At 38.2% G+C, this 26,571-nt stretch overlaps 1 long non-coding RNA gene and 1 pseudogene across 1 annotated transcript in view; one reads left to right on the top strand and one right to left on the bottom strand.

Moving 5' to 3' along the window:
* LOC118676252 overlaps positions 1-23,239 on the top strand; it is a 99,268-nt gene extending 76,029 nt beyond the window's left edge. The window contains exon 3 of the long non-coding RNA XR_004974067.1: positions 22,633-23,239. This is a non-coding gene — a long non-coding RNA (uncharacterized LOC118676252). The remainder of the gene's footprint in view (positions 1-22,632) is intronic.
* Positions 462-1,514, bottom strand: LOC118676251 (annotated as a pseudogene).
* Positions 23,240-26,571: the final 3,332 nt, after the last annotated feature.

Here is a 26,571-nt window from a genome sequence, read left to right on the forward strand (position 1 = left end):
TCATCATTAGGAGAGAATTTTATTTTAAAAGTGTCATCTTAGACTGCAAGGATGTCCATTAAACATGCCAAAGGAGAAGCCATGTTGTCAAAATGCCCACTTAACCCCCCCAAACATCTCAAATCCACCCTTTGTTGACCTTCTATAACCCCCCTTTTTTAAAATTTTTTTTTCTTGTTTTAAACAAGAGAAAGTAGACAGATACATGTTGGTAAATGCTAACTGTCCATATTCACATAGAGACACAGTGTAATCTCTGAGCCCAATATACAGAGAAAGGAGGAAAAAAGCTAGAATTCTATGCACTACTACACAGGAGCCTAGCCACCTCCAGCTCCAGCAGAGCTAAGGGAGCAGAAGGTTTTTCTTTTTTCCCACAGAGCATGGTGGTGTTGATTCCATTAAGTTTTTCTTGAGACAGGAAGGGATAAAAATGAATTTGGAACAGAAAGGGGCAAGGATTCTTTTCCCACTGTATTCTGCTCAAGGTACATCCCCCCCAAATAAGGTGAGAACCATGGTGTAAAGGAGAGAAAAGAGACCTCAAAAACAGGGCGACTGAGCACAAGAGGGGGAGAAAAAAGAAAAAGAAAAAAGACTGCAACTTGCTCCCAGGGACCGGAGAAAATTAAAAAAGGTTGGAATCCATCAGTGTTCATTAGTCATCTTCTCCTTCATCTTCCTCTTCTTCCCCCTCATCATCATCTTCATCTTCACCTTCACCTTCATCCTCATCCCCTTCTTCATCAATATCTTCCAACCCTTCCTCTTCTTCATCATCATCATCATCTTCTTCTCCTTCCCCTTCTTCATCATCCATGTCAGGAACCAAGTAGTACTGTAATGGATTTGGCCAAATGTCATCTTTGATGACTTCTCCCAACTCATCTGCACCTGCATCAGAATGGTCAGTGAACCAGGTAAAGAAGCTTTCTGGTTCCTCATGCTGTCTCTTCCTGCTGGCTTTATTCTGTGTTTGACTTGAACGTTTCGTCAAATCCTTTCCAGATTTCCATTTGATTTCAGTGGACTTTGAAGATGGATCACCACTCTTGTTCAGATGAAACTCTGGAGAGAACTTTATTTTCGAAGTAAGGATTTTCATTAAAATAAAAATCTATTCTGTAATCTGATTTAATATCTTCAAATTCTGTCACTTCAACTCTTGTCAAATAATGCAGCGCCTCTTCATCCTCTTCCCCAAGCAGTGCAGACACTTGTGGATGGTTGACAAATGTTGTTACCCCAAAATTTGGGATTTTGGCGATCAATTCTGACCTCTTCTGAAAAAATGGTTGGCGGAGTTTGTTATATTTCTGTTCTACTTTCAAAATCTCCTCACTGGCTTGTTCATTAAGTCTGTCTGTTTTATTTTGTACTTCATCAATATGTTCAATCGCTTCTTGCTGTTCTTTTTCTCCCTTCGGCATGTCCGGAGGGGCCGGCTTCTTCTCCGGCTTGGGGGCTGGAGGCACTTTGGGTTTCTTCAGCGAGGACTGGCGTTTGGGGGCCATGCCGCGCGGGAGGTCCGAGGAGCCGGATCGCAGGGAAGGGGCGGGGCTGGAAGGCGCGCTGAGACTCTAGATTTTCTTGAAAAAAATAAATAAATAAAAAAGGTTCATCTTTCTCTAGGGCCACCATGGCTCACTATTTCTATGACTCAGTGTAAGGACTGTGGTAGTTTGCATACTAGTCATTGAGAAATACGAATCAATACTATCCTCTCAGTATAACTGAGTAGGATCAGATATTTTTCTCTGTCTCTGTGCTGATATGTTTGATTTGGACACACTGTACCTGATACTGCTAGTGTGATTGGCTAGAATTCTTCCACATTTTAGGCCACGCAGGTCTTAAAACTAAAAGAATTCCTGATATGTAATGTATAATCTAGAGTATAGAAATAGCAACCATAATACCATGTAAATAGCCTGTACACCATTCCAGTTCATTGACCTAAGTTTCTGACTCCAGAGCATTTACTCTTATTGCTTTGCTATCCTGGATATGGGGGTTAGATAGAAAGCGAGGCATCAAAGATGATGCCAAGGTTTTGATTCCAAGTGATGGAGAGAATGATGAAAAGTCATAAGGCAACAAGTTTTGAGGAGAAGATGAAGGATTATATTTGAATTTATACTATGTAAAAGGAAGTGCCTATTAAGCAATTGGCTATATGGTGGTTGTGGGGAGAATTTGGATTTTAGAAAAGAAATTTCATCCAGGGAGATTTATGAGTCATTAGCATAGATATGGTAGTTGAAACTGTCATGAGCTTGTCCCTCACAAGCATGTACCAGTAAAATTAGAAGGAAAAAGGGCTTAGTTTTCCTTACCTCCACTGTTACCATCTAATACAAGATAATACCTTTGATCTTTTGCAATTATCTTCTCACTTTGGCTCCTACTCCGTTTATTCTTCCACATAATCCACAGCTCTGCTGATCTTTATAAATGTGGGTCTTCAAAGTTTAAAACCATCAAAGTTTTCTTATTATACTTGGAATAAAACCAAACAAGTGCCTTTGGCATGTCTCATAAGGACCTGTATGTCTATAACATGTGCAATGACCCATCTAACTTTATCATACACTGCTGTCCACTTTTCTTTCTAAATTCCTGTCATACTGGTTCTCTTTACATTTCTGGAAAACACCAAGCTTTTTCCACATCAGAGCCTTTGCTCCAATTCTTCATCTTCTGGTTCCTTTTTTATCCTTTAGTTATCAACTAAATGTCACTTGCTCAGAGAAATTTCCCTTACCTCCCAAATGTAAAGAGTTCTCTATTATTACAACTTATTATTTTGCTTGATAGCATTTACTTGAGTTTAGAATTATATGTGTGTTTACTTTTGAAATATCTGCCTCTCCTATTAGATTGTAAGAAATCTATTCAATACTCAATGTCCACCACATAGTAAATACTCAAAAAGCACTTGTTGAATGAATGTATCTTTTTCAGGCCATCTATATGACTCTATACTATCATCATCAATGTTCCCTATCATTTATTTACTCTCTATATATCATTTAATTATATGATTCTTTGTGCATGGGTACTAAGTAGCTGAAACTCAAAAGCCTCATTTTTTTAAGTCTTCACACAGGTATAAAGAGATCATTGTTATACTTTATTCAAGCAGCTGCATATGAATTTCTGTTAAGATCAAATAAAGACAGCAACATTAGATGGAAGACAGGAATGGCCTTCTTCTTCTATGTTCTGTTTAGGAAAATCCACATTTTCATAACTGGCTATGATATTGTCGGTAAATATTATGCAAACTACCCTGAATCCTTATAATGCAAGTTAGGTTATAATGAGGAATGAGGAGCAGTGGCCCTGAAGATAAGCAATCCCTTGGGTATGAATTTTCCAACATGCCTATGGAGCAGTATAACAGGGGTAAGGGTTCATGAGATAAAGAAAGATGGGTCAGAACCTGTTTTTTCACTAGATCTCTTTATTTTTTACTCTTTTCCTACTTTTTCTGTTTCCTTTAGGGTAGAGGGTGAGAGAAAGGAGAGTATCGGAAAAGGTGAAAAATATTACATGTAATTTGGCTGTAAAAGCCCCCATAAAGAACGGGCTATAAAGAAGATATTGTGTATAGTATATCCAACCTCAATCCTTGTCCTCTCCTTTCTCCTAGTTCCCTATTCTGGCAGAAAATTAGGTTATGTGGGGTAGCTGAAGCCTGGCTACTTTCTTTGTTTTCCCATTGGCCTATATCAGTGGTTCTCAACCTGTGGGTCGCGACCCCTTTGGCGGTCGAACGACCCTTTCACAGGGGTCGCCTAAGACCATCCTGCATGCATATCAGATATTTACATTATGATTCATAACAGTAGCAACATTACAGTTATGAAGTAGCAACGAAAATAATTTTATGGTTGGGTCACAACATGAGGAACTGTATTTGAAGGGCCAGAAGGTTGAGAACCACTGGCCTGTAGGAACTCACATCCTTGCCTCAGCAATGGATGAAGGCTAGATTCTTCCTCTTTGCTTCCTCTGTTCTCTGCCATCATAAGAAGCTCCAGACACCTTCATAATATTCATCCATCTTCCTGTTGTCTATTACTTCCAAATGCCAGGGATCACTTCTAAGGTATACTTTCTTTCTGAGTTCCGGCCTTGGTGAACACACCATGGTCCTCTGGGTTTTTTGATTCAGCAAACCTTACCCCTGGAAGATTTGCCCAGTCTTTATGAATGGTTATTTAGGGGCTTGCTTATTGGGAGAAGAGAAGAAAGCCAATGTGTTTTCTACTTCTATGAATCCTCTTACCAAATGTTCTCCCTGCCTGACTCCTTTCCCACTATAGTCCCTTCTTAAAGCAGCAGTCAGAATAATTTTTTGAAAAACTCAAATTAGGTTAGGCCACTTTTTTCGTAGGAATTCTCCAATGGTTTCTCATGTCAGAAACAAATTCAAATTCTTAATAAGTTCATAATATCCTCTCGATCTGTCCTTCACCAATTTCTTTGATTCCATTTTCTGCTATTTCTTTTCTTTAGCTCATTCTATTCCTTGCTTTTTCGTGAACATATCAGGCTTGCTCCTTTCCATATGCCTGGAATTTTCTTCCTCCAAACATCCATTTGGCCAGCTTCTTCATCTGCTTCTGCTTGAATGTCATATTATCAAAGAGGCCTTTGCCAGCCACCTTATCTGAAACAACACTTCCCTTCTTCTGGGATCTGAGCATTGCTGACAATGGATATTCTGGCTTTTTAAAGTTTATAGCCATTATTTCTTGAGTCTAAAATGAATATGCAAATTTTTTGCTTTATTGATTTGTTTAATGTACCCATCTATTTAGCTCAGATGTTCCTAGGAAGGCAGAATCATGACCATTTTTATTAGTTTGGCAGCAAATAGGTACTTAATAAATGTTTTTTGAAGCTTGGAGGAAAATCTAGATAGAAATAGTTTTTAAAGCTTTCAAAAATTTCACTGCAGGACATGTAATTTACTGCTTTATAAAGTTTGATTATTGAAAGTTATAATGAATTTTTTGTAGACTTTCTTTACGCTGTTTTCTAATCCTTCCTCAAATAAAAATGTCAGATCACAATTTCTAAACAACCTTCATCATTTTCCTCCTTTGCTTAAAAACCTTCAAAATCATGTGTTTATGGTGGTATATGTGTGCAACAGCATGGATGAACCTGGAGAATATTATGCTAAGCAAAATAAGCCAGTCAGAGAAAGACAAATACCATATGATCTCACTTATATGTGGAATCTAATGAACAAAATAATTTAACAAACAAAATAGAAACAGAAGCATAAATACATAGAGCAGACTGACAGCTCTCAAAGGGGAGGGGTTTTTGGGAATTAGGCAAAGGGATTAAACAAAACAAAAAAAAAAGAAAAAAAAGAAAAGACAACTCATAGTCACAGACAACAGTGTGGTGATTACCAGAGGGAAAGGGGGTTGGGGGGATGTAGAAGAGGGTAAATGGAGGATAAATGATGAAGGAAGAAGACTAAACTTTGGGTGGTGAACGCACAATACAATATACAGATGATGTATTATAGAATTGTACACGTGAAGCCTATATAATTTTATTAACTAATGCCACCCCAATAAATTCAATAAAATTTTAAAAAAATAAATAAAAATTTGCTTTAGGAATCCAGAGGAGGTAATATGAGTAAGAAAACCTAGGTGCTCACCCTCTCAGGAGCACGCCCACCCCTTTCTTCTTTCTCAGTGCACCTCCTAGACCAGGGGTGGGCAAACTTTTTGACTCGAGGGCCACAATGGGTTCTTAAACTGGACCGGAGGGCCGGAACAAAAGCATGGATGGAGTGTTTGTGTGAACTAATATAAATTCAAAGTAAACATCATTACATAAAAGGGTACGGTCTTTTTTTTTTTTTAGTTTTATTCATTTCAAACTGGCCGGATCCGGGATCCGGCCCGCAGGCCGTAGTTTGCCCAGGGCTGTCCTAAACTCTAGGGATCCCCATGGGACTTGCAAATAGGAGAGCAATGGTCAGCAGCAGCTTGTTCCAGGGTAACCCCCTGAACCTGTCTCCAAGGCCTCCTGTTCTCTAACTTTCCAGTGAGCTAAAGCAGCTCCACTAGGCTCTCTCCTGTTGCTTCTTCTAAACCAAGCCATTCCTTGTTTTACGTACTCTTAATAAACGTACTCTCAAAATAAAAAAAATAAAAAGAAAGAAAAAAGAAAAAAAAAGATAGCCTATGACCTAGAAAGAAGGGTCTTAATGGTGGATGTTTATTTGCTCTTTTTTTCCTTATGGAATTTATTGGGGTGACATTGGTTAATAAAATTATATAGTTTTCAATTATACAATTCTGTAATATATTTACTCTTTATTGAGGATGATTATGACTAGCTCCATGAAGACTTACTAGGAAGATAGAAACCTGAAAGACATTGAAACTGCTGACCGCTACTCACTTTTGATGATGAAGGAAACTATCAAAAGAAATAGAATGGTTGAAAAGTGACTTTGGAATCCTGGAGAACTCCAATGGTGAAAAAAAGAGGAGATATTGCAAGAGAATAGCTAACTGATTATATAAATACTCTGAGTTAAAAATGGGTTTTCCAAATTAATTGGGCACCTGGGAAAAGTTGGAATATATTTTTAAAAATCTGGAAGGAAACTTACATAGTTTTTCAGAGTTTGCAAATCAGATTTAAAAATATTTTAGAGATAGAGATAATGTTTATAAAACACTTTAATCCAATTATTTACAGGATAGCGCATCTAATACTGACAAGTCAATAGTGGAAAAGATGCATTTTTTACTGAAGAAAATAAGGAAGAGGGTCATTAACAACACTTTTGGCCTTAAATGTATTCATACCAATGCAGAGCATAAGTAATGAAGAAAGTGAACTTGGCATGTTAAGGCAAGGATGTAAGTATCTTGAAATCAGGATGGAATAGGGTTTAGAAATAGAATTGAGTAATGAAATGACATAAAGACACACCTTGCTCAAAGTAAACCTCTAGTCTGAACTTAATCTGATTAATGAGAGATAACTGCTTGGAGGTGTGGAAGTGTTAAAGACCATGAATAATGGTGATCATGTCATTTTTGGATTTGCAAAACCAATAAAAGGGAATAAGGGAATGTCAGGCCCACTAAGTCATGCTAAGTAATGATAGCTCTTATTTATTGAACAGTTAAAATATTCAAGACACTGCACTGTACTAAGTGTTTTACATTGATTGTAAACAATTTTTTCTTTCATTTCATTTCTGTCTATTATTTATTTAAATATATTTTTATTGATTTCAGAGAATAAGGGAGAGGGAAAGAGACAGATACATCAATGATAAGAGAGAATCGTTGATCAGCTGCCTCCTGTAGGCCCCAAACTGGCATCGAGCCCAAAACCCGGGCATGTGCCCTTGACTGGAATTGACCCATGACCTCCTGGTTCATAGGTTGATGCTCAGTCACTGAGCCACTCCAACCAGGCTCTATCTACTTCTTTCATGCTTTTTGAGCTCCAACTTTGCCAAAATTCTTAGTGTTTCCTGAATATTGTACTTACCAATAATTTTGTGTGACTGCGCCTCTTTGCCTGGGGAATTCATGGGAAGTCTTTAAGATCTAACTCACATAACTCCACCTTTTTAAAGCCGTACCAAGGTGGTTAGTTTTTCCTCTAAATCCATATGGTATTCTGTACATATTTCTATTGTAGCACTTGTCATGTTGCAAAAAAATATAGTTATATATCTTTCCTTCCTGCTAAACTCTGAGTTTTCCAGGGAAAAACATTTTGTTGTTGTTGTTAACCCTTGCCCGAGGATCATTTTTTCTATTGATTTTTAGAGAGAGTGGAAGGGAAGGAGGGGGAAGAGACAGAGACAGAAAGAGAGAGAGAGAGGAGAGAGAAACATAAATGTGAGAGGGACACATGGATTGGTTACCTCCTGCATGTATTCTTACCTGAGCTGGGGATTGAACCTGCAACCCAGGTATGTGCCCTTGATTGGGAATCGAACCCATGACCCTTCAGTGTGTGAGCCAGCACTCTAACCATGGAGCACACCAGCCAGGGCCTGAGGGGATACAATTTTAAACATATTTCTCAGCCCTTAGTAAATATTCAGAATGTTTTTTGACTGGATGATGGGAGCATGCAGATGGTTTATATTAATTCAAGTCACTAGGGGCAAATGAAATACCAAAAAAAATCTAGCTGTGATTTTGGAGCTATTGCCAAGTATCTTGGAGGAATTGGGGGTAGTAGAAGTGTCAAAAGACTAGAGAGAGCCAATGTCCCAATTTTCATAATGGGTGTAAAAGTGTATCTAAAAATCATAGGCTCAAAAGCTTTAGGTTATACATAATTATATGTAGATCAGATTATTAGACAGATGGCTTATGAGCACTTTAGGTAAAAAAACTGAAGAGTACATTTCTATTGTTGTATTATAACCCTTCTTAGTTGATTCCTATAAACCTGTAAATGTTTGCTTTAGAACAGTAAAATTGTGTGAAACTCTTTTCCTATATTTCTTTAAAAGTATTGACTGAGAACAGTGGCTGTGTATCCTGTAAGGCACTTATTGATGTCTCTAATGGACTCTGTTGTGGTTTTATGTGGATCAGATGATGTTTTTGTGCGTTGAGAACTATAAAACCCAGTGCCAGGGTTTCCTATTTCAGTAGTTTGTTTTATACCTCCTTTTTTTTCGCCATATTCATATACTATCTCTACTTTTATATAGCTAAATTTTTCTTTAAGTCAACTCATTTAAAAAAATGTTTTTATTGATTTCAGAGAGAGGAAGGGAGAGGGAGAGAGAGATAGAAACATCATTGATGAAAGAGAATCATTAATCAGCTGCTTTCTGCACACCCCCTACTGGGGATCAAGCCTGTAACCCTGGCATGTGCCCCGACAGGAATTGAACCATAACCTCTTGGTTCGTGGGTCAATGCTCAACCATTGTGCCACAGCAGGTGAGCTAAGTCAACTCATTTATTAATTTAAACTTAGCCTTATCCTAAATGAAAATATTTATAAAGTCACAGGTTTGTAATGTACCTGTTGATATCTTTTCTAATATGCCCTGTAACAAAATGCATAACTATGAACATAAAAATGATTATCCATGTATCCTCTTGAATACAATCAGTAAAAAATTTCATAATATTTTATGCTACAATCATTGTTTAAATTATGGGGGATTTTAAGCTAATTCCAAATATTGTTGAATGATTTTTATCTATTGCAGCTTTGCATGGTACACAAAACCAGTTGATCAATGGATTGATACTGAGTTGGAGGGATGTTTTGAACAACAAATTTTAGGACTTGACCTTTGTTCTAAACTACTTGACATTTTTATTAGTGACCTGAAGATATAGGTGGTGAATGGATTCAATTGGAAGTAAAATAGCATGGAAGGGATAAATAATATATTGGATAATGGAACTGACTCAAAATTTTTGTTAGGTTTGGATTATAGGCAAATAATAGGGAACATGTAAGGAATTAATGTAGAGGATATATAATTAGTTTGAGACAACGTATTTAAATACATAGAGGAGAAGACCTGGCAAAATTACTTTGGAATTTCAATTGCTGTAAATGCATTAGGAGCAAAAAATTTGACATAGATAACATCTAGAAAGTAAATGTAAACTTAGATTTTAGTCATAAAGGTAATATGCTCAAGAAAGTGCTTTAAAATGAAGTGTACAAATGAAGAGAGTTAAATATTCTTTAGCTGATCAATCTGTATCTGAAATGTTCAATTTCAGGATATTCTCCAGGAAAATAATTGAGCTGCAGAATCTGATCCTATGTGAGAAGTTGAAGGAAATTTGTATAGTAACCCTAAAGAAAAAAAGTTCTAAGTTGGGGCATGAAAATTGCTTTTCAAAAAACAATATGGGAAAAGTTTCAACATAGAAGAAAATTTTTATTTATCCTACATAGTCTTAGTAAGCAGATTTGACTTCATCTCCATAAAAATTAAAATAATTTAACAGTCACGGATACTTCCTTACAAGGAAGGAGCAAACTGCCAGAATTCCTGTATGGTTATGGTTTCTTTTTTTTATTTGAATTTTTATAATCACGTAAAAAAAAAGGTGTTTTTATCTTTAAAAATAAAATTTAAAATTACTTGAGAAGGGGAGTGGTTGGGGGAGACTCTGGCTTCTGCAACTTAATAACTGAATATCATTGACTGATTCCTTAACTTCTCTGAGCCGCAAGTTCCTTTTCTAGACAATGGGGATAACAACACTTTCCATGCTGGATGGTTGCAAAGATTAAATTAATGCTATAAATGCAAATTCCTGGCACTGCAGGACTTCAGTGTAAGTAGTTTTCTTTTCCTTGTATTTGGTCTTGAGTTTACTTTTGGAAAGGACAGCCAAAAATTAGTGGGCAGGCTAAAATTTAGCCTTAATTTTGGATCAAAAACAGTTCAGCCTGACTTGTGATTTGGAAGTTTTGTGGTATGGGATAAGTAATATTGAAGAAAGAAAAAATCCGAAGATATATATGTATATTTTTGGTAACTAGTGGAAGCCTTCATAATTTGATATTACTGTCTTCACAGATAAGCTCAGTAGTTATTATTTTCTTGCCTGTCTTAATGGCCAATTACTGTGGGCCACATGGCCTATTCAATTTAGTTACAATATGGGTGAAATCTTCAAATCATCCATTTCACATTCCTGTTCATTGAGTTTTGATGGTAATTAAATTAGGTAGTTGTTTAATGTTCCCATGAACTGCTTTGCAAATTGACCCTCAAAATACTTTGTAGAATTCTCATTTCAGTCAAGTAAACATATTTGAAACTTTAGGCTAGCTTATTACAATTATGTTATCAGATTTAACTACTTTGGGGATAAAAATGTAAATGAAGGAAAACCTTAGACCAGGACATCATCATTCAGCCCAGGCAAAAACCAAAATATGTCTTGGCAATTCATTAGACATCACTTCATGTTGTCCCTTTTAGATTCTATATTCAAGAAGTTAATATTATTTTGTAAAGAGATTATTCTGCTACCTAGATATATGGGCAGGTGACAGTCACTGCTACTGCTCTTACTTACAAAAGGAAACCATTCTCTAGGATTTTTAAATGGTAGTGTTCTTGTGCCTCCATGATGTAATTATTATTTTTCTATGTACAGTGTTTTTATTTTTTATAAAAAATAAGTTTGCTTTTAAGTGTTTGAGCTCAAATAATGTTAAACCACGACTATTCAGAGGTGATAGTTTAGGCAAAAAAGTATAGAGATAAATGTTTAAGGTATAATCCATTACTACTAACATAGTCCATTACTTCCTCACTTATCCTTCACTTTGCTTTCTTAAACCATACAGTTCTTAATTTGAAATCAAACCACTTTCTGGCAGCCATGTTCCCTCTTGGGATGTCTTGGCCTCAGTGCCTGGTTTGTTTCTCTCCGTTGCCAATGAGGCACTGGCCGAGGAACAGGTGGCCCGTTAGTCCTTTTTCTTTTCCCTTCCCCAGACTGTTCACATTAATCACAGAAAAGATCTAGTTTCTCTTTTATAGTCATGCTACTTTGGAAGTCCCTTCTTATTTTTCTTTGATGCCTGCTAATAACAAATTATAAACCATATTCCTTTCTAAAAATAAACCAACGAGTTAAAAAATAACCCTCAAAGGTTATACTACCTTTCCTCTGTAGATTTTTAATTTAAATCTTAATCTACAGTTTCTTTGCAATTTCCAGAAAATATTTTTTTTATTACCATAGGTGGATTGGAGTAATTACCACTATTTTAGTCATGAAAATGGATATAACTTTCTTGGGAATGCTGATTTTAATTGACTTGCTAGCATCAAAAATCTTTACACTGGTGAGGCTAAAGGTAGGGAAGAGAAAGATATGAAGTAATGGCGATTTGTAGTGGTCCCAGCTTGCATTTTCTTCTATAGTTAGTAAAGCTAATTGTTTGACATGAAATGTTTTAGAATATGAACTCTGCAGATGTATTTTTAAGGTATTCATTAAAACCAGCTATGCAAGTCTCATGGTGCTTGCTCTGTTGTTGGTCAGGCACCTAAATGACCTCAGTCTACTCAGGGCTCTCCACCATGTCATGCTATTTTTGAGCAAGGATAAATTTCTGGAGACTAGACTTTACAAAATGGAGGAGAGGTTGTATGCAGAGGAAAAAAGGCCCTATGTGTTTAACTGACTCTTTACCAGTTACAAGAAAGTTCTTTCTTTTCAGTCAATAACTGTTGCTGTCAAAGAGGAAATAAGAAGTGTAGACTAAGACATAGAAAAGGTTAAAGATAAGAAAAATACATCTTATACATAAAACACATTTATGTATAAAATGGAGATTGTTTGCACAGTTTGCACATGGTTTTAAGAGATATTTGGGGGATGCAAAAGATCAGATTAGCAAATCCTCTTTTCAGAGGTTAACAGGAGAAACTTTTATATGTTTTTATTTATTTTTTATTGATTTCAGAGAGAGGAAGGGAGCGAGAGGAATAGAAACATCAAAGATGAGAATTATTTATTTTATTTTATTTTTTATTGTTTAAAGTATTACATACGTCTCCTTTTCCCCTGATTGATGGCCCCCGCCACACCCACCCCCCAGGACAAGCCCCCACCGCCCCAATGTCTCTGTTGATTGGTTATGTAATATGCATGCATACAAGTCCTTTGGTTTATCTCTAACCTCCCCCCCTCCCCCCCACCCCCCCGCCACCCTGCCTTCTCTCTGAGATTGCACGGTCTGTTCAGTGGTATCTGGATCTATTTTTGTTCATCTGTTTTGGTTGTTCATTATATCCCACATATGAGAGAGATGTGATATTTATCTTTCTTCGACTGGCTTATTTCGCTAAGCATATTGCTCTCCAGTTCCATCTATGCTGTTGCAAATGGTAAAAGTTCCTTCTTTTTTTTTTATAAAAGCATATTTCATTGTATAGATGGATCACAGTTTTCTGATCCACTCATCTGCTGATTGGCATTTAGGCTGTTTCCAAATCTTAACTATTGTAAATTGTGCTGCTATGAACATAGGGGTGCATATATCCTCTGTGATTGGTGTTTCTGGTTTCTTGGGATATACTCCTAGAAGTGGGATTACTGGGTCAAATGGCAGTTCCATTTTTAATTTTTTGAGGAAACTCCATACTATCTTCCACAGTGGCTGCACCAGTCTGCATTCCCACCAGCAGTGCAGGAGGGTTCCTTTTTCTCCACATCCTCGCCAGCACTTGTCGTTTGTTGAATTGTTGCTGATAGCCATTCTGACAGGTGTGACATGGTACCTCATTGTTGTTTTGATTTGCATCTCTCAGATGATTAGAGACTTGAAGCATGTTTTCATATGTCTCTCAGCCTTTCGTATGTCCTCTTTGGAAAAATGTCTATTTAGGTCCTTTGCCCATTTTTTGATTGAATTGTTTATCTTCCTTTTGTTAAGTTGTGAGTTCTCTGTAAATTTGAGAGATTAAATCCTTATCTGAGATAGCATTAGCAAATATGTTCTCCCATGCAGTGGGCTTTCTTGTTGTTTTGTTGATGGTTTCTTTTACTGTGCAGAAGCTTTTTATTTTGACGTAGTCCCATTTGTTTATTTTCTCCTTAGTTTCCATTGCCCTAGGAGCTGTATCGGTGAAGATATTGCTTCAGCATATGTCTGAGGTTTTGTTGCCTGTGAATTCCTGTAATATTTTTATGGTTTCCGGTCGTATGTTTAAGTCCTTTATCCATTTTGAGTTTATTTTTGTGTATGGTGTAAGTTGGTGGTCTAGTTTCATTTTTCTGCATGTATCGTCCAATTTTCTCAGCACCATTTATTGAAGAGACTGTCTTGACTCCATTGTATGTTCTTGCATCCTTTGTCAAATATTAATTGAACCTAGTGGTTGGGCCGATTTCTGGGTTCTCTATTCTATTCCATTGGTCTATATGTCTGTTCTTGTGCCAGTACCAGGCAGTTTTGAGAACAGTGGCTTTGTAATACAGCTTGATATCTGGTATTGAGAACCCTCCTACTTTGTTCTTCTTTCTCAGGATTGCTGTGAATATTCAGGGTCTTTTTTTATTCCAGATGAATTTTTGAGGAGTTCGTTCTAGGTCTGTGAAATATGCCGTTGGTATTTTAATGGGGATAGCATTGAATCTGTAGATTGCTTTGGGTAGTATGGACATTTTAATGATGTTGATTCTACCAATCCAAGAACATGGTATGTTCTTCCATCTGTTTATGTCTTCCTCTATCTCTTTTTTCAACATCCTGTAGTTTTCTGAGTAGAGGTCTTTTACCTCCTTAGTTAAGTTTATTCTTAGGTATCTTAATTTTTTTGGTGCAATGGTAAATGGGATTGTTTTTTTCGTTTCTCTTTCTGTGAGTTCATTATTGGTGTATAAAAAGGCCATCGACTTCTGGGTGTTAATTTTGTATCCTGCTACATTGCTGAATTCATGTATTAGGTCTAGTAGTTTTTTGATGGAGTCTTTGGGGTTTTCTATGTATAGTATCATGTCATCTGCGAATAAGGACAGTTTTACTTCTCCTTTTCCAATTTGGATGCCTTTTATTTCTTCTTCTTGTCTGGTCACTATGGCTAGCACTTCCAGTACTATGTCGAACAGGAGTGGTGAAAGTGGGCATCCCTGTCTTGTTCCTGTTCTTAGGGGAAATGATTTTAGTTTTTGCCCATTGAGTATGATGTTGTCTGTATGTTTGTCATTTTATTATTTTGAGGTATGACCCCTCCATTCCCACTTTGCTGAGTGTTTTTATCAAGAAAGGGTGTTGGATTTTTGTCAAATGACTTTTCTGCATTGATTGATAAGATTATGTGTTTTTCTCTCTCAATTTGTTTATGTGATGTGTCACATTTACTGATTTGCGGATATTGTATCATCTTTGCATCCCCGGAATAAATCCCACTTAGTCATGATGTATGATTTTTCTAATGTAATGCTGGTTCTGATTTGCTAGAGTTTTGTTTAAGATTTTAGCATCTATGTTCATCAGGGATATTAACCTGTAGTTCTCTTTCTTTGTGGTGTCTTTGTCTGGTTTTGGAATTAGAGTAATGCTGGCTTCATAGAAAGAGCATGGAAGTGTGCCTTCCTCTTCAATTTTTGGGAATAGTCTGAGGAGGATAGATTTTAGTTCTTCTTTGAATGTTTGGTAGAACTCCCCTGTAAAGCCAGGGCTTTTGTTTGCTGGAAGATTTTTGATTACTGCTTCAATTTCTTTGGTAGTTATTGGCCTATTCAGGTTTATTTATTCCTCCTGATTGTGTTTTGGAAGCTTGTATTTTTCTAAGAATATGTCCATTTCATCTAGGTTGTCTAGTTTGTTGGAATAGAGTTGTCCATAGTATTTTTTTTGTTTAATAATCATTTGTATTTCTGTGGGGTCGGATGTTACTTCACCTCTGTCATTTCTGATTTTGTTTATTTAGGTCCTCTCTCTTTGCTTCTTGGTGAGCCGGGCTAGAGGTTCATCAATCTTGTTTATCCTTTGAAAGAACCAGATCTTGGTTTTATTGATATTTTGTATTTTTTTCCTCATGTCTTTTATTTCTGCTCTGATCTTTATTATTTCATTCCTTCTGCTTACTCTGGGCTTTTCTTGAGGCTCTCTTTCGAATTCTTTGAGTTGTAGGGTTAGGTAATTTATTACCATTTTTCTTGTTTTTTTTGAGGTAGGCCTGTAGAGCTATGAACTTCCCTCTCAGGACTTCTTTCATTGTGTCCCATAGATTTGGGATTGTTTTTTCATTATCGTTTGTTACCAGGATACTTTTTATTTCTTCTTTGTTCTCCGTGGTAACCAAATCGTTGTTTAATAGCATGCTATTTAGCCTCCAATTTTTTGATTTTTTCATTGTTTTTATTGTAGTTGATTTCTAGTTTCATGCCATTGTGATCTGAGAAGATGCTTGATATGATTTCTGTCTTCTTGAATTTGAAGAGACTTTGCCAGTGTCTCAGTATGTGGTCTATCTTTGAAAATGCACTTGAGAAGAATGTATATTCTGTAGCTTTGGGGTGAAATGTTCTGAAGATGTCAGTTAATTCCATCTGATCTAGTGAGTCATTTAGAATTGATTTTTCTTTGCTCATTTTTTTGTTTAGAGGATTTATCCAGTGGTATGATTATTAAAGTCCCCTACTATGACTGTATTGCTGTCAATCTCTCCCTTGATATCTTCCAGAAGTTGTTTTTTTTTAATGTATTTGGCTGCTTCTGTATTGGGTGCATATATGTTCACCAGAGTTGTATCCTCTTGTTGAATTTATTTCTTTATTATTATGAAGTGGCCTTCCATATTTCTTGTTTGACCTTCACTTTGAGGTCGAATTTGTCAGATATCAGTATTGCTATCCCAGCTTTTTTTTTCATTTTCATTCACCTGAAATTATTTTTTTCATCCCTTCACTATCAGTCTGTGTGAGTCCTTTATTCTGAGGTGGATCTCTTGCAGACAGCAGATATATGGGTCATATTTTCTTATGCATTCAGCTACCCTATGCCTTTTGATTGGAGCATTTAATATATTTACATTTAAGGTTATTATTGATAGGTACTTGTTTGTTGCCATTTTTATTCTTTTTTTTTAAATTAAATCTTTATTGTTCAGATTATTACAGTTGTTCCTCTTTTGTCCCCCCATAGCTCCCCTTCACCCGGTTACCACCCCACCCTCTGCCCTTAACCCCCCGCCCCTGTCCTCATCCATAGGTGTACGATATTTGTCCAGTCTCTTCCCACACCCGCCACATTCCTTCCACCCCACCCCCGAGAATAGTCAGTCCACTCCCTTTAAATGCCCCTGATTCTATTATATTCACCAGTTTATTCTGTTCATCAGATTATTTATTCACTTGATTTTTAGATTCACTTGTTGATAGATGTGTATTTGTTGTTCATAATTTGTATCTTTACCTTTTTCTTCTTCTTCCTCTTCTTAAAGGATACGTTTCAGCATTTCATATAATGCTGTTTTGGTGGTGATGAACTCCTTTAGCTTTTCCTTATCTGTGAAGCTCTTTATCTGACCTTCACTTCTGAATGATAGCTTTGCTGGATAAAGTAGTCTTGGTTGTAGGTTCTTGGTATTCATCACTTTGAATATTTCTTGCCACTCCCTTCTGACCTGCATAGTTTCTGTTGAGAAATCAGCTGACAGTCGTATGGGTACTCCCTTGTAGGTAACTGACTGTCTTTCTCTTGCTGCTTTTAAGATTCTCTCTTTGCCTTTTGCTCTTGGCATTTTAATTATGATGTGTCTGGGTGTGGTCCTCTTTGGATTCCTTTTGTTTGGGATTTTCTGTGCCTCCTGGACTTGTAAGTCTATTTCTTTCACCAGGTAGGGGAAGTTTTCTGTCATTATTTCTTCAAATAGGGTTTCAATATCTTGCTCTCTCTCTTCTTCTGGCACCCCCATAATTCGGATGTTTGTACGTTTGAAGTTGTCCCAGAGGCTCCTTACACTATCTTCATATTTTTGGATTCTTTTTTCTTTCTGTTTTTCCGGTTGAGTGTTTTTTGATTCTTCGTATTTCAAATCTTTGACTTGATTCTTGCAATCTTCTAGTCGGCTGTTGGAACTCTATATAATATTTTTTATTTCAGTCAGTGTCTGCTTAATTTCTAGTTGGCCCTTTTTCATAATGTCGAGGGTTTCACTAGATTTCCTGAGGGTCTCATTAAGTTTATTGGCGGTTTCTAGAGAATTCTTGAAAAACCTTAAAAGTGTGGTTTTGATCTCTATATCCAGTAGTTTGCTTTCCTCCATTTCTCTCATTTGTGACCTGTTTCTTTGTCTCTGCATTTTTTATGTTTCCCTGTGTTGATAGAGTGTCTTCCTGTGTTAGGTGTCCTATAGGGTCCAGTGGCTCAGCCTCCCCAATTACCTGAGGTGGACACTCTTGGTGCACCTCTTTGTGGGCTTTGTGCACAGTATTGTTGTAGTTAAGCCTTGATTGTTTGTTGTAGGTACCACTGGGAGGAATTGACCTCTAGGCCAATTGGCTGTGAGAATCATCTGTGTCTGCAATGGGAGAACTTCTGTGCTGGAGACACCCTTCTGGGGCAAGACTTGCTTCAGTGGGGCTTTGGTGCTCACTGAGTCTTCCCCCTGAATGTGTCCCTTATGGATGTGAGGAGTTGTAATCTGGATGGTCCCACCCTGACCACTGGGTACACTGGCTCTTTGATCTCTAAGGAGGTGCTAATTTAGCCTCTGCCTGAGGCTACCTGGCAGGAGACCAGCTGTGAAGCAATGCAAGCTGCTGTGGAGCCTTGGGCCTTCTTTTGGAAGTTCTGGGTTTCTCTGACCCAGCTGCAGTTTGTTAGGTAATTTTCAGTTTGCAAAGGGCCAGGCCTTTCATATGCAAAGGCCTCTGTGCACAGCTTGGGTGGGGTGGGGTCTCTGGGGATCAACAGGGTGGAGCAAGCAGCTATGGCTACTCCTCAGTCCTACCCTAAGAGGCCCTGTTCTTAGTTTCCCAGTAATCGCTGCAAGTACCTCTGAGAGAAAGCCACCCTTGTGTTCCGACCAATGCCAGACAGTCCAGTTTCTCCTGTATGAGTCTGGGTCCCCAGAGACTTGCCCGGAACTGGGGTTCAGAGCACTCTGGAGCTTGAGACTTCCTCCAGATTGAAAAAGACAACCATGTCCTCAGTTTCCAGCCCTTTCCACGTGCACCGCATCCTCAGCTGCCAGCCCTTTCCGTGTGCGCCTCCGTACCTCTGCACTTTACTTCCACACTGCACCTCCTCTGAGTCTCAGTGTGCTTTTCTCTTTCCTTTTAGTTGTAGAATTTCCACTCAGCCAGCCTTCCTGTGGTTCTGGATGATGTCCGTTTTGTCTTTTAGTTGTATTTTTGAAGTGGTTGTGCAAGGCAGCAATTTCCAGTGTTTACCTATGCCGCCATCTTGGTTTCTCTCCATTTTTATTCTTTATGCCTGTGTTCCTTCTTCCCTTCCTATTTCTTCTTTCTACAGCAATCCCTTTAGCATTTATTGCCTTGCTGACTTAGTCGAGTGTTAACCCATGTCCCCAAGTGACATGGACTGGGTGTAGCACAGTTTCCTTCTGATCCTCTAGTCCCAGTGGTCACATGTCTCTCCTTCCAGCCAGATCCTTGATCCTACCATTCTCCAGGTATCCCCCGTTCTTTCTGGCCATGGATTGTGTCCCTAGCTGTGTTTAATTCACAAGTTCTGAGTGGATGTTATTTGATTCAGCTGTTTCTTCTATCTGCTCTGTGAGAAGGTGCAGGACATGTCCACCTATTCAGCCGCCACCTTGTTTCCTTCTAATCTAGACAAACATTTTAGGAGCCCGTGGCCAGGTAGGCTAGAGTCTCGGTGTTCGTGGGTTGGCAGCCGAGGCAGCAGGTCCCTGGCCGATGTGGCTGTAGGGTCCTGGGTGGTGTCTGAGGTCTCGCCGGGTCGAGGTGAGGCTGGGCTCCCAGTCACAGCTGCTCTCCCCTTCAAGATGGCATGGTCTCTGTGGCAGGGCTGACCACCCCAGGAAAGATTGCAGCGGTAGTAGAGGTTGCCCGGCTAGGGGAGCCTGGTCCACCAGCCCCCAACATCCAGTGGAATGTAACTGTCACACACACACACACACACACACACACACACACACACACACACGCCACACATGTCCACACACTCCCTTTTTGCTACCTCACTCACATTTTCTCCCTCACTGCTGTCCTGTGAGCCGCCATCTTGGATCTCTGTGCCAGTGATGAGAATTATTGATTGGCTGCCCCCTGCATGGCCCCTACTGGGAATTGAGCCTGAAACCCAGGCATGTACCCTGACCAGGAATTGAACTGTAACCTCTTGGTTCATGGATTGATGTTCAACCACTTAGCTACACCTGCCGGGGTGAGAAACTTTTAAATAACATTACATGAGTGTTTTGACTTCTAATTGCCAGTGGGAATTAAATGATTTCCAAATCATTTTCCTAGTAGATTGTGAAAATATTTTTTGATTCCTTATTAAATGAAGTTCTAGTTTTCATGAAAACATGTCTAGATTTGCAAAAGAGGAATGGAATCAATGTGACGTGGTGGAAAGAACAAAGGACAGGGAATTAAAAAACTGAGACTGTAGTCCTTTTTTTTTACTTTTATAGCTGTGTAGTCTTGGGAACCTTAATTTATCAGTTACTATTGTTTTACTGACAATGGAGGGAGCATTAATGGCTGTCCTGCCTTCCTCACAGGATTCTGAGGAGGATCACTTGGAAATATTGAAAAATGACTTGCTGTAACAGCCATTATCAACCCCACTTGTTCCAAAAAACACCCACCGCTGATAATCCTCTTCCCCAAAAATCAAATACTCTTTCCTTTTTTTGAAACATTCCTAAACTTCTGCTTGCCTTATTACAGTCAACCAAGGACCACCAGTTTATCTGAAGACCAGTTAGATTGAAAGTCCTTTTACTTCCAGGAATCCCATCATAGTAGAATACTTGCTAATCAGAGATTCTCTCAGAATTTCCTGTATAAAACTTAGTCTTCTTTCTAAAACTTTTAAACATCTGCTGAAAAAAATATGGGTTTTTTTGTTATACATTTATGTTTTTGTAAATTTTTCTTGGGCTTAAGGTTTTCATTGGTAACATCTACATATCAGCATTTATAATGAGTGAATGCTAAATAAATGTAAGACTACTGCTGTAGAACTTAAAATTTGTTGAAGAAGATAGCAAAACTGAAAATAAAATTTTAAGGCATCAAACTTAAAGTTCATTAGGAAAATCGAAGTATAAGGAGATAACTGTTTTCAGGCTTCAGAATCTAGGCAAATCACGTTTGCTAATAGCCATCATTTATAAGTTATGTATAACATTTTAGATACAATAGTGTATCTCTGGAGGTTGACTGTCTGGCTTTGATTGTTGGCTTCACTATTTACTAGCTGTATGACTGACCTAGGACAAATTTTTCAATAAATGCTAACATTTATGGAGCACTTACTATAAGTCAGGCACTGTAATAGACATCTTTTGTGCATCATTTCATTGAATTCTCAATGAGATTGGTATTATCATTCCCATTTTAAAGAAATTTCAAAAGGGAAGTAATTTTCCCAAGATTACATACCTAGCAATTTCTACATCAACAAAACAAGATATGTTAATAACATTTAGGTCAACTTGTTGAAATGATTACATGAGACAAAGCACATAAAGTGATTGTTTAACACACTGAAAAATAAGAAGTATTCAGTAAATATTTTGTTATTATAATTGCTTTTGTCACTTTTACAAGGTGAGAATAATTGTCTACATTATTAAGATTAAGAAGCTTCAGCTGACCTTAAAGAACCAAACCAAACATAACATTGGGAAGGATGAATGACATATTGGTACTCTAAAATAGAGACCATTAGATTAGCCAGAGGAAAACGTTCATAAGCTTTTTTTGCATGGAAAACCAAAATGCTCCTTAACTTGAATCCTTACAATTGACACAGAAGAATGTCAAGGAGAAGAAGACATTGATAGTTTCTCTTGGGAGACAGCTAGAGGCAGTTGTAAAACACATGCAATAACTGTGAGAATTATGATGCCACACCATTGAGTGGTTGGGTTTGGGGAAGGAATATACCTACAGATGAGTCATTGCAGTTCAAGAATTACCTCATTTGAAGGATAAACATTTAAAGCTGTGATATACAGGGAGTCTTATACTAGTATGCCTCAATATTTGAAATACTAGCAAGTTGTAGATTAGTGAGTTATTTGAAGGACTGGGGAAAATGATTGTAGCATCTAGCTTTTAGTCTACCATTGTAGGGTCTGGTTATAAAGATTAATAAAACACAAGTCAAATAAGTTTTGATAGTCAGTGAGGTAATGTAGCAAGACCTGGATCACTGTTTGGAATTAATAATCCCAGTAGGAGTGGTGCTGGGAACAGACTTCAGAAGCTAAAGGGTTCCCTGAGGCTATCTATCTATCTATCTATCTATCTATCTATCTATCTATCTATCTAAAAGCCTAAATGACCAAATGACTGAACAACCGGTCAAGTGGTCGTTATGATGCACATTGACCACCCTGCAGACGCTCAATGCAGGAGCTGCCCCCTGGTGGTCAGTGTGCTCCCACAGCCAATCTCCTGCAGCTACTCCTCTGGCCGGCACCGATCGGTCCCAATTGCCTGCCAAGCCAAGGGACCACACCGTGCATGAATTCATGCACCAGGCTTCTAGTAAAAGAGTAAAGCAAGAGGTTAAGAAAGCGATAGACAGGGATATCAAAGACAAATTGTGCTTAGTTCATAATTTTCTTCATTCCACTCAATGTTTCCATTTACCTAATTCCTATTGATTAATTGATATAAGTACTTTAAGTGCCAGGCATTGTGAAACTGATGGGGATTTTAAACCAGGTAGGAGAGGAGTAGGGTCATTTCAGGCCAATGAGTGAGCTATTTTACGGCTTGCATGGCCACTTAAACTGCACTAGTCATTTAACCTCTGGGTCTCAGTTACTTCAACTGTAAAATGAAGATGTTGAACTATGTAATCTCTGGGGAACTTTGCAGGATGAAAATGTTAATGATTTTTCTTTTGCTTACTTTTAAGGAAAAGGTATAATTTTGTTTGGTTAATAAAGAATCAAGAAGTGGACAGACCAAGATGGCGGCATAGGTAAACACCTGTACTTGCTGCCTCATACAACCACATCAAAATTACAACTAAAATACATAACAACTATCATCCAGAACCATGGGAAAGCTGGCTGAGTGGAATTACTACAACTAGAGAGGTAAAGAAGAAAGTTCAAGATTGGTATGAGGTACGGAGGCATGGAATGGGCTGGCACCCAGGTGTGCCACTCTTTTAATTGGGAGGGATATACAAGCTCCCACTTGCTCTGAGCTCCAGTGCCGGGTGAGACTCTGGGGGACCCAGACACATATGGGGAGAAACTCGACTGTCTGTCATTGGGGCAGGAATGTGGGGCGGCTCTCTTCCAGACGGAGTTGCTTGCAATGGTCATGGTTCCTGTGCTGGGACCTCCCCCCGTGCAGGGCTGACTGGAAGCCATTGCTGTTTGCTCTGCCCTGGAGATACCCTGAGACCCTTCCCGATCCAATTTACAACTCCCCTCAAGCTGTGTGCAGTGGCTTTTGCATATGAATGGCCTGTCCTTTCTCAGACTAAAACCTGTCAAACAAACTGCAGCTGATTCAGGGAGCTCCAAAGCTATCAAAAGAAGGCCCAAGGCCAGCACCAGCAGCAGCTTGCCTTGCTTCACAGCTGAGCCTCATCTGGGCACTTCCAAACCTGATATAAAGAGGAGGAATCTTCAGATCTCTCTATAGCTCCTGCTGGGTGGCCCCAGGCAGTGGGTGACTTTGCACCTCCTTGGAGATCCAAGAGCCAGTGTACCCAGTGGTCAGTGCGAGACCATACTAGCCTACAACTCTTCACATCCATAAGTGACACACTCAAGGGGCAGACTCAATGAGCACCAAAGCCCCACTGAAGCAAGTCCTGCTCCATAAGGGTGTCTCCTGCACAGCAGCTCTTCCATTGTAGACAAAGCTGGTCCTCACAGCCAATTGGCCTGGAGGTCAATTCCTCCCAGTGATACCAATAGCAATCAAGGCCCAACTATAACAAGACTGTGCACACAGCCCACAAAGGGGTGCACCAAGAGTGTCTACCTCAGGTGATTGGGGAACCTGAGCCACTGAGCCCTATAGGACACTTACTACAAAGTCCACTCTATCAACTTAAGGAGACTTAGCAGCTACCCAATACATAGAAACAAGCACAGGGAAGCAGCCAAAATGCGGAGACAAAGAAACATGTCACAAAAGAAATGGAAGAAAGCAAACTACTGGATATAGAGTTCAAAACCACAGTTATAAGGTTACTCAAGAATCTTCTAGAAACCTCCAAGGAACTTAGACCTTCAAGGATCTTAGTGAGAACGCAAAAAAAAAAAAAAAAAAAAAAAAAAAAGGGAAAGGACCAATCAAAAATTAAACATACACTGACTGAAATAAAGAATGATATACAGAGATTCAAAGTAGACTAGAGGATCCCAAGAATCAAGTCAAAGGTTTGAAATACGAGGAAGCAAAAAAACACCCAACTGGAAGAGCAAAAAGAAAAATGAATCCAAAAATATGAAGATAGTGTAAGGAGGCTCTGGGAAAACTTCAAACATACCAACATCCAAATTATAGGGGTGTCAGAAGAAGAGAGAGAGAGCAAGATATTGAAAACCTATTTGAAGAAATAATGAGAGAAAACTTCCCCTACCTGGTGAAAGAAATAGACTTATAAGTACAGAAAGCACAGAGAACCCCAAACAAGAAGAATCCAAAGAGGACCACACCCAGACACATCATAATTAAAATGCCAAGGACAAAAGACAAAGAGAGAATCTTAAAAGCAGCAAGAGAAAACAGTTAGTTACCTACAAGGGAGTACCCATATGGCTGTCAGCTGATTTCTCAACAGAAACTATGCAGGCCAGAGGGGAGTGGCAAAAAATATTCAAAGTGATGAATAGCAAGAACCTACAACCAAGATTACTCTAGCCAGCAAAGCTATTATTTAGAATTGAAGGTCAGATAAAGAGCTTCACAGATAAGAAAAAGCTAAAGGAGTTCATCACAACCAAAGAAGTATTATATGAAATGCTGAAGGGTATTCTTTATGAAGAGGAAGAAGAAGAAAAAGGTAAAGATAAAACATTATGAACAACAAAGTGACAACAAATACATATCTATCAACAAGTGAATCTAAATATCAAATGAATAAAAAATATGAGAACAGAATAAACTAGTCAATGTAATAGAATCAAGGGCATGGAAATGGAGTGAACTGACAAGTCTCAGGGGGAAGGGGTGTGGGGGTGTGCGGGAAGAGATTGGACAAAGATCTTATATGCATGTATGCAGTACGTATGGATGTGGACAGTGGGGTGGCAAGAGCCTGGAGTGGGGTGGGAACCAGATGCAAGGGAGCTATGGAGGGAATAAAAGAGGGACATCTGTAATAATCTGAACAATAAAGATGAAAAAAAGAGAAATTAACAGCAAAAAAACAGCATAAAAATAAAATATATAACAAACAAACAAACAAAAAGATTCAAGAAAAGAAGCTTACATCTTAGAAGGGTGCCTGCAAATGGATAGGAGCATACCCAAACACACATTTTAAGGATATCATAAAAAAAAACAAAACTAATAAAACCAGCAAGGGAAGTAAAGACAAAAATAAGTGAATGGACACCAAACTAAAAAGCTTCTGCACAGCAAAACAAACTGCCAACAAAACAAAAGGCAACCAACTGAATGGAGAAGATATTTGTAAACAACAGCTCTGACAAGGGGTTAATATCCAAAATATATAAAGAACTCATACAACTCAACCCCAAACAAAGTAACAATCTAATTAAAAAGTGGGCAGAGGACCTGAACAGACACTTCTCTCAGAAGACATACAAATGGCCAACAGACATATGAAAGCATGCCCAACTTCACTAGCTTTTTAAGGGAATGCCAATCAAAACTGCAATAAGATATCACCTCACACCTGTTAGAATGGCTATTACCAACAAGACAAGTAATAAAATTGTTGGAGAAAAAGGAGCCTTCATTGACTGCGTGTGGAAATATAAACTTGTACAGCCACTATGGAAAACAGTATGATGGTTCCTCAAAAAATTAAGAAAAGAGTTATCATATGACCTAGCAACCCCTTTTCTAGTTACCTACCTGAAAAATTTGAAAATATTTATTCTCAAAGATATATGCATCCTTATGTTCATTGCAGCATTATACACATGGCCAAGACATGGAAACAACCAAAGTATTCTTCAATAGACGATTGGATAAAGAAAATGTGGTACACATGTACAATGGAATACTACTCAGCCATAAGGAAAGATGAAATATTGCTATTGTAACAATATGGATGGACCTTGGGAATATCATGTTAAGTGAAATAAGTTAGAAAAAGAAAAGAACCATATAATTTCACTAATGTGGGCTATAAAACTGAAACTCATAGGCACAAATAACAGTATGGTCGTTACCAGAGAGAAATGGGTTGTGGATAGTAAACGGTAAAGGGGGCCACATATATGGTGATGGAAGATTATTTGACTTTGGGTAGTGGGCACACAATGCAGTATACAGATCATGTGTCATAGAATATACACTTGAAACTTACATAATCTTATTAACCAATATCATTCCAATAAATTTTTTAAAAAGTACCAAACTGAGTGTATCAGCAAGAGTATGGGTATTATAATTTTTTATTTTTAACTTTAAGAAATAGAATAAGGTAGCCCTAACCGGTTAGGCTCAGTGGATAGAGCGTCGGCCTGTGGACTGAAAGGTCCCAGGTTCGATTCCAGTCAAGGGCATGTACCTTGGTTGCGGGCACATCCCCAGTAGGAGGTATGTAGGAGGCAGCTGATCGATGTTTCTCTCTCATCAATGTTTCTAACTCTCTATCCCTTTCCCTTCCTCTCTGTAAAAAAATCAATAAAAT

This window comes from Myotis myotis, unplaced genomic scaffold, assembly GCF_014108235.1.
Source record: "Myotis myotis isolate mMyoMyo1 unplaced genomic scaffold, mMyoMyo1.p scaffold_m19_p_2, whole genome shotgun sequence".
Taxonomy (NCBI): Eukaryota; Metazoa; Chordata; class Mammalia; order Chiroptera; family Vespertilionidae; genus Myotis; species Myotis myotis.